The sequence below is a fragment of the Bos indicus x Bos taurus genome, chromosome 18 (genome assembly GCF_003369695.1).
Source record: "Bos indicus x Bos taurus breed Angus x Brahman F1 hybrid chromosome 18, Bos_hybrid_MaternalHap_v2.0, whole genome shotgun sequence".
NCBI lineage: Eukaryota > Metazoa > Chordata > Mammalia > Artiodactyla > Bovidae > Bos > Bos indicus x Bos taurus.
Window position 1 is genome coordinate 19,057,764 of NC_040093.1, and position 13,561 is coordinate 19,071,324.

A 13,561-nucleotide genomic window follows, 5' to 3' on the forward strand; every position below is an offset into this window, starting at 1 on the left:
AGGAGGAGGTATTTTTAAAAAATAGCTACTATCCATGACTAGAAATCTAGAAAGAATGGATTTTTGTAAAAATATCAAAATTGATTTAAGAAAATATGGGATTTCTGAACAATCAGTGATTGTGAAAGAACATAAAAAGTCATCCAAGCTCTGTCTCTTTAGAGAAAACAGTTTAACCTACAAAACCTTAAAGAACAAATAATCCCTGAGAGAAGCTTGCCAGTTCATCATCAAGGCTAAATAAAATTATGATTAAAGAAACTCAACAAGGATAGCTCCTGAAGAACAAACTGTAGATAATTATCATTTGTGAAGATAAATAGAATTCCAGTTAATTTAATCCAGTTTATCAGATTTCCAGTTAATTTAATCGAGTTTATCAGAATTAATTTTAGATGGAATGTCTGGAATTGTACCCATTTCTGGATTAAATATTCAGTTCAGTTCAGTTGCTCAGTCGTGTCCGACTCTTTGTGACCCCATGAATCACAGCATGCCAGGCCTCCTTGTCCATCACCAACTCCCGGAGTCCACCCAAACCCGTGTCCATTGAGTTGGTGATACCATCCAACCATCTCATCCTCTGTCGTCCCCTTCTTCTCCTGCCCTCAATCTTTCCCAGCATCAGGGTCTTTTCAAATGAGTCAGCTCTTCGCATCAGGTGGACAAAGTATTGGAGTTTCAGCTTCAACATCAATCCTTCCAGTGAACACCCAGGACTGATCTCCTTTAGGATGGGCTGGTTGGATCTCCTTGAAGTCCAAGGGACTCTCAAGAGTCTTCTCCAACACCACAATTCAAAAGCATCAATTCTTTGGCACTCAGCTTTCTTTAAATATTAGAATTTTGATATTGTAACTGCAGGATATGATGGTAATGGGGGGAAAGGCCTTGATCCAACTCCAGGGACATCCAGGTCAGGGCCTGTGAATGAATCTGAGAATCTTAGAAAACACATCCCCTCAGCCCTCGTGGTGGCCTGTTGCTCCCAGTGTCTGGGGCAGAATACCCATTGCACCCTGATGCCGTCCATCTGCTCAGTCATCCTGAGTGTTCATTCAAAATACCTGCATTTTCTGCATATACCACTGCCTACAAAGGGTTTAGAAAGCAGTGTGCTGCATGTCATTTTTCTTTAAGTGGCTTAATGATTAGGATGTACAGTTGGAAGGGCTCAAAGCTATGACATTACAAATTATCTCATGGGACTTCCCTGGTGGGATGGGACTTCCCTCATAGCCCAGTTGGTAAAGAATCCGCCTGCAATGCAGGAAACCCCTGTTCGATTCCTGGGTCAGGATGATCCACTGGAGAAAGGATAGGCTACCCACCCCAGTATTCTTGGGCTTTCCTTATGGCTCAGCTGGTAAAGAATCTGCCTGCAGTGAGGGAGACTTGGGTTCGATGGTTGGGAAGACCCCCTGGAGAAGGGAAAGGCTACCCAGTCCAGTATTCTGACGTAGAGAATTCCATGGACTATACAGTCCATGGGGTCACAAAGAGTCAGACATGACTGAGTGACTTTCAGTGGATAAGACTCTGTGCTTCCACTGCAGGGTACACAGGTACCATCCTTGGTCAAGCAACTAAGACCCTGCTTGCCAAGCGACACAGCCACCAAAAAGAAAAATAACTGAATAGTTTAAACGCAGGCACAGGATAAAAATTTTCAAGTTAAATTTTGTATTCACATAAGTGAATCTTCACACATTCTTCTCACCCTGTCGCCCTTCATGTAGCAATCACTGCTATCAAGTTCATGTATATTCTTCCTGATTTCTCTGTTTGCTTAAGTGTAAACATAACACTCTTTATAAAAATGTTTTATTTAAGTGGTAGCAAATTTCTGTACATTTCTATGAATAGTTTTGCTTAGCCATATACCTTAAAGATTGGACCATATCGATACATAGTGGCCTTATTCTTTTATAACAGCTGCATAGTATTCCATACATGTTTCATACTTCTTTAACTTCATCAATTAAGTTTTTACTAATTTTTGCTCTTTCCAACAATCCAATAATATCCTTGCACATACATTATTTTATATATGTGTAATAGATCCTTAAGATGAATTTCTAAAAGTGGAAATGTTAGATCAAAATGTATATACTTTTTTAAAGTTTTCTATCCTCACAGACTCTTACAATGTACCCAGTGCTCCCATGACCAACTTCAATAATTACCATTTTATGGCCAGGCTTGTTTTATCTGTATTTCCACCAGCTCCTCCAACTCCATGTTGTTTTTGAAATAAAACCCAGATATATCAACTATAAAAATTTTAATATGTATCTCTAAAATATATCATAATTTTACAAAAGATTTTCACACCTTAAAAAAATTGAGAGTACTGCCTTAATGCTATTACATGTCTGATAGGCAGTGTTCCTTTCTGATTGTCTCATGAATGTCAATTTTTTAAAAGTTAATCAGGATCCAAATAATGTCCAAAAATTGCAGTTGATACGTTTTTTAAGCCTCAGTCTATGTATTCTCCTTTATCCTTGTTTTTGCCTCCAGCAACTTAATTTTTGAAAAAACTATTTTGTTTGCCTTACAGTTTTTTAAACCTCGGTTTTTGCTGGCAGATCCCAGTGGTCAGTTTAACCTGCTCCTCTATCCTTGGTTATTTCCTATGAGTTGGTACTTGATATCAAGGATACATTGAGGTTCAATTTTTGTTGTTAAGATTTCTTATAAGTGGTTAATATTGAGAGGCATAATAGATGTCTTTTTATGATGTAGCAGCCATTGATGTTCAATTGGTAAATCTGTTAATAGGGACTACAAAATGATATATTATTTCTTTTTCCTTTTTTAGCTAGAATACTTTGATAAAGAAAAATGTCCCCTAAACTGCTGTTTGGTTACCCATGTAAAGAAAGGCAAGTTTCCAAAATAATGAGCTGGTTCTCTAGCCTACTGCCATGGTAACCAATGAGTTTAGGGTGGTGTGTATGTGAAACATACTCAGTACATTTAAATCTATGTAAGCTGTACTCTCATTGATGCTCAGATTGTTCCCTGTGTGGTTTGACACAGGAGTGTCAAAAAGGACACTTGTCTTTGATCACTGGCCTGGTGTCGGCCACAGTAGGCTGTCCCGAGCTCGTCTTGTTCATTTCCCTAGTTCCCACCTTGATGTAGCCATTTTCTAAGGAGTCCTTTTTCTTTCTGCTATTTTGGTACTGTCCAAAATGGTATTTAGAAACCACAGTCACTAGTTGTACGTCATTCTGCTGTTTGGACATTTTTAATATAAATACACATTTTAGGCCAATTTTGTACAAATCACTCAAGTGCCTTCAGGAAGATTATGCATCTATGCATCTGCCCGCTTTACAAGAGATCCCAAAGCACCGCATGAATTCCTCTAACATTTATTGAATGTTCACCATTGGCTGGGTGAAAATGGAAAAGTCACTTTTGTTTTCTCTTTCATTCCTTTGATTATGATGAATAGAGATGACCATTGTTCACGTATTTGTTGACCACTGGTTTTGCTTTCAGCATGGTGCCTAAAATATAGTAGGTGCTCAACAAATATTCATTAATTGAATAAATTAATTGCATGTTCATATGCTTTATTCACTTAATATTGAGGTAGTCATATTTTTCTTACTTAAAAGAACTATTTTTGAGAGGAATACATGTGTACAAAATCCCTAGTACACTGCCTGAAATTCACCAAGTGTTAGTTCCCTGCCTTGGGGTTTGTGTCCATTGTCATCTGTGCCTCTGATTTGGCTTATTTTTCTACTTTAAGATAAAGAAATTGAGGGCCTTTCCTGGTGGTCCAGTGGCTAAGACTCCACACTTCCAGTGCACAGGGCCCGGTTCAATCCCTGATCAGGGAACTAGATCCCACATGCTGCAACTAAGAGCTCACATGCTGCAACTTAGGCCCAGTGCAGCCAAATAAGTAAATAAAAATTTTATTAAAAGAAAGATGAGAGTCAAAGAGACAAAGTAGTTTGCCCAAGGCCTCTGAAGTGGAAGATTCTAATTTCAAGGACAAGGGCAAGACAGGGTAGAGTTTCATGTGTACAGATTTGAGGGTATGACTGAAAAGGAAAAAGATCAGTGTTTTTTCAGATAATCTATAAATTTCAGTCTGAAAAAACACTGGTGGCTCAGACGGTAAAGAATCCACCTGCAATGCAGGAGATCTGGGTTTGATCCCTGGGTTGGGAAGATCCCTTGGAGAAGGGAACAGCTACCCACTCCAATATTATGGCCTGGAGAATTCCATGGACTGTATAGTCCATGGGGTTGCAAAGAGTCAGACACGACTGAGTGACCTTCACTTATAAATTGCAGTCAGTTCATGGCCCTAACACAGAAAGTGGAAATGCTAGGAACAAAAGGATGAAAGAACTTAATAAGATTTTTGTTTGTTTTATCCTTATAAAAAAGTAAAAATGCCCAAATAGAATACAGAGAATATAGGAAAATGGGAGGGAAAAACATTTACCTTAAACATAAATGTTACCATTTTGGCATACTTCCTTCTAGCTTCTAAGTTTTTAAAAATTCAAACTTTGTCTTTACTATGGAACACTTCAAACATATGCAGAAGTAGAAAGTATAGTAGAACGAGCCCTCATATTCTCATTACCCTCCTATATAAACCATCAGCCCAGGGACTTCCCTGGTAGCCCAGTGTTAAGATTTTGCCTTCCAATGCAGGGGGTACGGATTTGATCCCTGGTTGGAGAGCTGAGATCCCACATACCTTATGGCCAAACAGAAGCAATACAGTAACAAATTCAATAACTTTTAAAAATAGTCCACATCAAAAAAAATCTGAAAACCATCAGCCCGTGGCCAGTGTTGTTTGTCTGTACTCACATCTACTTCCTGTTTCATTGGGTTCTTTTGAAAGCTGATCTCAGATGTTACATGATGACATCTGAAAATATTTCAGTAATTATCTCTTAAAGAGACTTTTAAAAAATTCTAAAAAATTAGAATTTCTAATCCTGAGCCACTAGTAGAAAACAGTAAAATTTTCTACCAAATCCATTTTAGCTGATTCTCACTGTGATTGCAGAGAAAGTTGTTTCATATGCATAGGAGAATTAGGAATTTAGGAAAAGACTTTTCTAGAAACGACATTCTCTCCCAGATTCTCTCTTTTCTTTTCAAAAAGAAAAATTTCACAGGTGTGATTGTGAAATGTGAAGGGTTTTTTATTGTTTGTATTAAAAATAACTGACATGGTACAAGTCTTAACCATAATTCTAAATCTTTGATGTGTTTAGAATTGCATTTGCTACTCTGTTCCTAGGAGGCAGTCAGATACCTGTTGAATGACTGAGTTAATAATAAAGTAGGCAAGTAATAGAATATTTTTATGGTGAGGAAAGATGTAGGTGGGGAAGTTCCCTTTACCAAAAAAAAAAAATTTTTTTTAAGATAAATATAGATGTGAAATTCCTCACTTAGAAGTCACCATGCCTTAAACCTTGGCTGAAGAATTTCACGAGTAATTCCAAAGAATTACCTTTTTTTGGTGGGGGGGCTGTGCTGTGTGGCTTGCAGGATCTTAGTTCCCTGACCAGGGAATCCAACCCAGGTCCCAAGCAAGTTTCAAAAGCACCAAGTTTTAACCACTGGACCACTAAGGAATTCCCAAGAATTCACATATTTTAATTTTGGAAATAAAGTTTGATATTTCATCTTTGTTAGATTCATGAGCAACATTAATGATGGACCAGGTTGTTTTACTATTCCAGCTAGGAATCACTCCAGCATCTCAAGTCTAATATCTAAAGCCAGGTTTACATTTCCACCACCCCCATCTTACAGCTCCAAAATCCTCTTTTCCTTCCACATTTCTAACATATCTTCTAACAATGTCCCAGTCGGCCTGGTCTCCCAAGCCATAAATAGACTATTGGCTATGAGTTCTGGTACCTTATCTTCCACATTTGAAATATTAGCTTTAGGATCAGGTCTGGACTCTATCACTAGGTAGATATAACCTAGCTTCTCTAAGCATCTGTTTGGGGCTCATCATAGTACCTCATGGAGTTATCATGAAAACTTCAATGTGAAAACCTAGCAGAGTTTCCAGCACAACAATAAAATCAGAAAGAAAAGTCTGATGTTACATAACAATTCAAAGTTACTTTAGTAATTGCAGGCATACCTAAGTTGACCCATTCCTAGTCATACAAATAAGCTCCTCTAATTCAGTAAATGGCCCCCCATTGCCCACCCTGATACCCAGGGACCCTCCTTGGCCTGCCTCTCCCTGGATATTTTGAAATCTCTTTTGTTTCTACCACTGGGGCATTTCTGGAACACACACCCCTTTGGTGAGTACCATGAAGAGGTACTTTAGGGTGATAAGCCCTGCAGCCAGAATTCCTGAGTTCAAATCCAAGTACTGCTCCTTTACTTGCCACGTGGCCTTGAACTAGCTTCATAATTTGTGTCTAGGTAGTAATTCTCATGTGAGGATACAAATAATGTATGCTTAGAGCATGTCTGGAACATAGTAAAGGTTGAGTACATTTATTTTGATTCAGTTCATCTATTCATTGAGCACCTACTATATGCCAGGCACTATTCTAGGCCCTGGAGATACAGCAGTGAACAACAGAGACAAAAAGCCCTTCCTTCCTGCATGTTGTATTCCACCCAGGGGAAGAGAGACCAACATCATAAGTCAATTTTGTAGTACGTTGGAAGGTGTTCTGCATTGAGGTGAAAAAAAGGGCAGGGTAAGGAGATCAGGCTGGGGAGGGAGGTTGCAATACAGCGATTGCTAGTTACTGTCATCATCAAGTATTTAATAATTGTTCTATTATATATGTTAATACATATATGTGTCTTACTTATTAATTAATGAACTCATTACTGTTTATCATTTGTTGTTGTTGTTTAGCCACTGAGTCCTGTCTGACTCTGCGACCCAATGGACTGTATATAGACCACTAGGATCCTCTGTCCATGGAATTCTCCAGGCAGGAATACTGGAGTGGGTTGCTATTTCCTTCTCTGGGTGATCTTCCTGACCCAGAGATCGAACCCACAATCTCCCGCTTTGCAGGCAGGTTCTTTACCACTGAGCCACCTGGGAAACCCTTATTTATAGTTGTGCTGTGCTAAGTCACTTCAGTCGTGTCTGACTCTGCGACACTCTGGACTGTAGCCCACCAGGCTCCTCTGTCCATGGGATTCTCCAGGCAAGAATACTGGAGTGGGATGCTATGCCCGCCTCCAAGGGATATTCCTAGGATCAAACCTGTGTCTCTTTCCTCTCTGGCATTGGCAGGGGATTCTTTACCACTAGCACCACCTGGGAAGCCCTTATTTATAGTTATTAAGTGCTAATTATTAAGTAGGGGGATTCCCTGGTGGCTCAGATGGTAAAGCGTCTGCCCGTAATGCGGGAGACCCAGATTCAATCCCCGGGTCAGGAAGATCCCCTGGAGAAGGAAATGGCAACCCACTCCAGTACTCTTGCCTAGAAATTCCATGGATGGAGGAGCCTGGTGGGCTACAGTCCATCAGTGATAGTTGTTTATCATTGTTACAATTTTTATTATTGTCTTAAGTCAGCCCTCATCATCTCTTATCTTCCATCAGAAAGCTGTATCTAAAATCAAGTATAACTATGTTCCATCAATAGTCTTCACTCACTTAAGGAACAGAGTAACCTAACTGAACCTTAGCTCTGCTTTGCTCACCAGCTCCAGCTCTTAGGCCTCCCTCTGGATCTACCTAAGTCACTTGCAGCTCATCCTCACAGCATATTGTGATTTCCTGTGACATAATGACATGAGAAAGGGACAATGTCACTCTGTGACCAAATCTGAAATGAGAGACAATAATGCTCTGCAACCACAAAAATGACATGGTTCATGGTACATGGTTCAGGGTCATGACTATTCTTCTAGCTTCTAATACCCAAGGGGACGTGGGGACTTTCCTGGTGGCCCAATAGCTAAGGCTCCACACTCCCAATGCAGGGGGCCTGGATCCCACACACTGCAACTTACGAGTTTGTATGCCACAACTAAATATCCTGCATGCTGCCACTAAGACCTGGCACAGCCAAATAAATAAATATTTATTTTAAAAAAGCCTGACATGAAGGGGAAAGGTATCGGGAAAGACAGGAGATTTTCTTGGGCAGCTTTCACCTTCATTAGATGCCCAGAGTCCTGATGCAGGAACTGGAAGGATGCTTCGGGCCTTGGCAAGCAAACACATCCACCCTTGGGGAACATGGATGGCCTCTAACTGAGGACAGAACCCTTGAAATCCAGAGGGCAGCCCCTGGCTCAGGCTCCCTCCTGGGGATGGTCAGGGTCTTGAGACACTTTAGCTGGGGAAGGGCAGAGAAGAGGCTCCCAGACTCACCTGACTGTGCCCCACCCTCCTTCAACCTGGGGGATCAGTCCTTACCCTCTGACCTGCATATACCTTTTCTGATACCCACACAGTCCCGCAGCTCTTTCCGCTTATACCCACACCAGCGGGGATATCAGTCCCCTCTTCCTTTCTCACCCATGATGCCTGGGGATATAGTAACAGCCCTGTTTTGCAAATGAAGAAACAGACTTGGGGTGGTTAAAGCAAAGCAAGCAACAGAACCAGGATCTGAATTCATATTGGGCTTAGTAGCAAGCCCAATAAGATACCTCAGAGAGACAGTGAGGAAAAACTATAATAGGGACTTCCCTGGTGGGTCCATTGGTTAAGACTCCACCCTTCCAATGCAGGGGGCGTGGGTTCCATCCCTGGTCGGGGAACCAAACTACGATCCCACGTGCTGCATGGTACAGCCAAAAATAAATAAATAAAAATTTAAAATAAAAATCCACAATGGGAAAAATAGGACAGCGGGAAATGGTGGGGGTTGGGGGGTGGGGCATAGGAAATGGGACAATGGGGGGAAAAAGAAACAACCAAAACTGAATTTTATCTAAGGAGTAAAAGTGAAAGTCGCTCAGCTGTGTCCTACTCTGTGACCCCATGGACTATATCCTGCCAGGCTCATCTGTCCATGGAATTCTCCAGGCAAGAATACTGGAATGAGTAGTTGCTCCCTTTTCCAGGGAATCTTCCCCACCCAGGGATCAAACCCAGGTCTTCTCCAACATTGCAGGCAGATTCTTCACCTAAGGAGCCATAGCCTAAACCGAAATCACAAAGATTTACTCCTATATTTTCTTCTCAGTTTCATAGTTTTAGCTCTTTGATCCATTTTGAGTTAGTTCTGGCATATGGTATGAGGAAGATCCCAACTTAATTCTTTTGCCTGTAGATACACCATTTTTCAGAGAAGGCAATGGCACCCCACTCCAGTACTCTTGCCTGGAAAATCCCATGGACGGAGGAGCCTGGTAAGCTGCAATCCATGGGGTCGAGAAGAGTCGGACACGGCTGAGCGACTTCACTTTCACTTTTCACTTTCATGCATTGGAGAAGGAAATGGCAACCCACTCCAGTGTTCTTGCCTGGAGAATCCCAGGGACGGGGGAGCCTTGTGGGCTGCCATCTATGGGGTCGCACAGAGTCGGACACAACTGAAGCGACTTAGCAGCAGTAGCAGCAGCAGCACACCATTTTTAATTACTATTCTTTCCCCTACTGTATGCTCTTGGCACTGCACTTTACTCTTACTATCTATCATCTTATTTTTGACCACAAAGTTCAGAACTACCCCTGGTATGAGAAGGAAGGGAAGGAGGGAATGGTGACTACTAATATGCTTTTTGGAAATCTGCAGAAAAGTTTACCCTGTCAAAGTTCTGAGTTTAATTTCATACTGGCACTTCTGCTTAGTAAAATTCGAGAGAATTTTATCTACTGCTAGAAAAACAAATGTTTGAGTTTCAGCTACCAACTTTCAGTGCATTTTTTTACAATTTTATTTATTTACTTATTTATTTTGGCTGTGCTAGGTCTTCGTTGGTGCGCAGGCTTTTCTCTAGCTGTGGCAAGTGGGCGCTACTCTCTAGATGTGGCGTGAGGGCTTTCCATTGCGGTGGCTTCTCTTTATGCAAAGCACCGGGCCTAGGGCACGAGGGCTCGGTAGTGGTAGTTCCCGGCCTCTGTGGCACAGGCTCAGCAGCTGTGGTGCATGGGCTTAGTTGCTCCTCAGCATGTGGGATCTTCCAGGACCAGGGATCAAACCCGTGTTTCCTGTGTTGGCAGGTGGATTTTTAACCTCTCAGCCACCAGGGAAGCCCTCAAAATCCAACTGTACATGTTATCTGAACTAGTATTAATTGTGCTTAGAATGAATGGTTTTACTGTTAGAAGAAAAAGATTAATGAAATGAGATGTGTTCAAATTCCACTGCTGGATCAGAAAACATAAATAATGGCAATGTTGAGAAAAAACGTTGATTCAGCAGACTTCTTAGAGCAACATTATCAAAGGAAAAAAATACAAGACTGTAACACATGTATATGGAATCTAGAAAAATGGTACTGAAGAATTTATTTACAGGGCAACAATGGAGAAACAGACATAGAGAAAAGACTTTTGGTCACGGGGAGAGGGAAGAGAGGAAACTTACATTACCATATGTAAAACAGATAGCCAAGGGGAATTTGCTGTATGGCTCAGGAAACTCAAACAGGGGCTCTGTATCAACCTAGCGGGGTGGAATGGGGAGGGAGATGGGAGGGAGTTTCAAAAGGGAGGAGATATATGTATACCTATGGTTGATTCATGTTGAGGTTTGACAGAAAACAGCAAAATTCTGTAAAGCAATTATCCTTCAATAAAAAATAAAAAAATATAAGACTTTATCATGAAGATTATTTTTTAATGGTTTATCAAATATATAAAATTCAAGGAAAATGTCATGCCACAATATATTTCTCTATGGTTATATTATTACCAAAAAAAAAAAAAAGAGAGAGAATTTAATTAAAGACGCATGAGGGACATCCTCGGTGGTCCAGTGGTTAAGAATCCACCTTACAGCACAGGGGCACAGGTTCGATTCCTGGTCCAGGAATGAAAACCTCACATACCGCGGAGCAACCAAGCACCTGTGCCACAACCACTGAGCCCGTGCTCTGCAACAAGAGAAGCCAGAGCCACAAGAATCCCACATGACGCAACCAGAGAGTAACGCCCCCTCACCGAACTAGAGAAAGCCCATACTCGGCAAGGGAGAGCCTGTGGGCCACAGCAAAGACCCAGCATGGCCAAAAATAAATAGAAATTAATTTTAAAAAAAAGAAACATGGACATACAGCACACCCACCTGCTGCTGTGTCCAGAGGATGCTGTGCTCTGCCGTCTAGATCACTGTTTCAGGACCAAGGCACTCAGCCCTTCATCTGCTTGAAGCGCTGGCTGGTAATGCCTTGCAGCTGAGTTCTCCCCAGTGCATGCTCTCAGCTAAATAAAGATTTCTATTTGCAACTACGTCTGGTGATGAATGTTAACTATACTTGTGGTGGTGCTCATTTTGCCATATATACAAATATCGTCATGTTGTACACCTCAACTAATAGAACATTATATGTCAATTGTATCTAAATTTAAAAGTAAAAAAAAAAAAGACAAAAGGTCAAATAAAGATTGCAATGTGATATCCCCTTTCTAGAGATGCCTTATACATGCACACATCAGAGATACTGTGAGCTTAGTTCCAGGCCACCATGATAAAGTGAATAACACAATAAAGCGAGTCACATCAATTTTTGGTTTCCCAGGGCATATGAAAATTATGTTTACTCTATACCATAGCCTATTAAGAGTACAATAGAATTATATCTTTTAAAAGTACATACCTTATTTTTAAAATCGTTTACTGCTATAAAGTGCTAACCTTCATCTGACAACGCAGGGTTGTCACAGACCTTTAATTAGTAAAAACCACAATATCTGCAAAGCACAATAAAGTGAAGCATAATAAAACAAGGTACGCCTGTATCCAGTTACTGGTTGATGCTAGAGATTCCAGCCCCATTGTCCCAACTTGGAGAACTCTGAGAGGCCATCCAAACTCCCAGCTCCCCTAGGCCTGATGTAGAACACCTGAGGAAGAGGCCCTCCCAGAGCTTGAGATCCAGAGCTTGTTGGAGAGGGCATGGCTATGGCTCACCGACGGGCGAGAGAATGGTGGTGGTGGATCTTGCTGGAACTGTGCCACTTGGAACTTGTTGGAATGGAAATCCACTCCGGTGTGTCAGGGAAAGCTGTTTGAGGGGAAGTGTCTCACCCGAGGCACTCTGCTATAAAACCACCCAAAGAGGACACTTCCCTGGTGGTGCAGTGGTTAAGATGCCATGCTTCCACTGCAGGCGGTGTGGGTTCAGTCCCTGGTCCAGAACTAAGACCCCACACAGCAGGACTACGGGGGAAAAAACAAAGCTACTGGCCACTAGGTGCTACTTGGCTGCTCTGTACTTTATGCTGTGCAGCGCCCTGGTTCAGGAGAAGCTGAGAACACCGTGGGAACCTGGTGCCAGAAACTGCCCACACTGCAGGAGCTGGGCATCGGGGAAGCCAAGCACACTGTAGGAGCCTGGCCACCGAGCACAGCAGAACGAGGACGCAGACCCCCCTTTCCATTCTGCAGTGTCCATCCACTCTACTGATGAAACTTATCATCATGCCAACTGGCAAAGAAAAAGCTTTTTTTAATGACCCTATATTCATTTTCACGAAACAGACAAAAGGGTGAATTTAGAGCTGCTGCTGCTGCTGCTAAGTCGCTTCAGTCGTGTCTGACTCTGTGCGACCCCATAGACGGCAGCCCACCAGGCTCCCCCGTCCCTGGGATTCTCCAGGCAAGAACACTGGAGTGGGTTGCCATGTCCTTCTCCAATGCATGAAAGGGAAAAGTGAAAGTGAGTCGCTCAGTCGTGTCCGACTCTTCGAGACCCCATGGTCTGCAGCCTACCAGGCTCCTCCGTCCATGGGATTTTCCAGGCAAGAGTATTGGAGTGGGGTGCCATTGCTTTCTCCAGAATTTAGAGCTAAAGGGCAATAAATCAGTAATCAACACTGTCTATCTCTTGGACTAATTAGTGTAGCACGCTCTACACCCATGTAAACCCCTATACAACTGCAAAATGAGAAACTTAGTCGTGTAACTAACAAGATACAACTGTCCTCATTACAAATGAAGAAATTCTCCCCCTTTCCCCTAAGTGAGATGCACAGACCCCAAAAGTCACTGTATGCATTACTGGCTATATTAATTACTCCTCAAGTCACAGTCTGACTGAATACTAGTTTAAGGCTCAATTGTAAAGTAACTTCCAAAAACTTGCATATAAACTAAAAATGTATCAAGGAAAGAGGAGAAAATAGCATGTACAAATAAATACATACAGTAGGAAAACGGACGACTGGCCATTCTTCGTGGCTCAGATGGTAAAGAATGCCTCCAATGCAGGAAATCCAGGTTCAATCCCTGGGTCAGGAAGATCCCCTGGAGAAGGGCATGGCAACCTACTCCAGTATTTTTGCCTAGAGAATTCCATGGACAGAGGAGACTGGCGGGTTATAGTCCATGGGGTCGCAAAGAGTAGGACACGACTGAGCAACTAACACACACAGGCAAATA

At 41.9% G+C, this 13,561-nt stretch overlaps 1 protein-coding gene across 1 annotated transcript in view; it reads right to left on the minus strand.

Annotated features, from left to right (window-relative positions):
• ZNF146 (zinc finger protein 146) overlaps positions 1–13,561 on the minus strand; it is a 69,896-nt gene that overhangs the window by 49,657 nt on the left and 6,678 nt on the right. The window lies entirely within an intron of this gene.